We start from the raw sequence: 477 nt of genomic DNA, 5'->3' as shown, positions 1-477 counted from the left end.
ACTATGCCCATTCTGAACTTTATTTAGTATGATTTTACCCTTTGGAGAAATACCAAAGCAAAGTAGTCATTCAGGAGTTCAGTCTTCTCCTGTGTGTCAGTAACCTGCTGTCCTGAGTTGTTAAACAATGGCCCCATGCTTTCAGTTGCTTTACTCTTGTTCCATACATACCTAAAGAAGGACTGTTTATTGTCCTTGATTTCTGTTGCTAGTTTGAATTCAGTCACTGCCTTACTTTTCTTATCTCCCCCCTACAAGTGCAGGCCATTGTTGTATAGTCCTCCTTGGCACTGTCCCAAGCTTTCATTGTTTGTATACCACTGATCAGGGAAGGTTGGTCCACTGGGGGAGAGGAGGGATTCTTCACCTGGGAGTTGGGAGACTAAAAATATCCCCCTTAGCAGGGAAAAAACCTTCTGATCCTGCCTCCAACCCTGCCCCCCACCCCACCCATGAAGCCACCAGCCCCTTCAACCT

This window comes from Crocodylus porosus, unplaced genomic scaffold, assembly GCF_001723895.1.
Source record: "Crocodylus porosus isolate Cpor-Errol unplaced genomic scaffold, CroPor_comp1, whole genome shotgun sequence".
NCBI classification, from domain to species: Eukaryota; Metazoa; Chordata; order Crocodylia; family Crocodylidae; genus Crocodylus; species Crocodylus porosus.
This window is presented reverse-complemented; position numbering follows the sequence as displayed.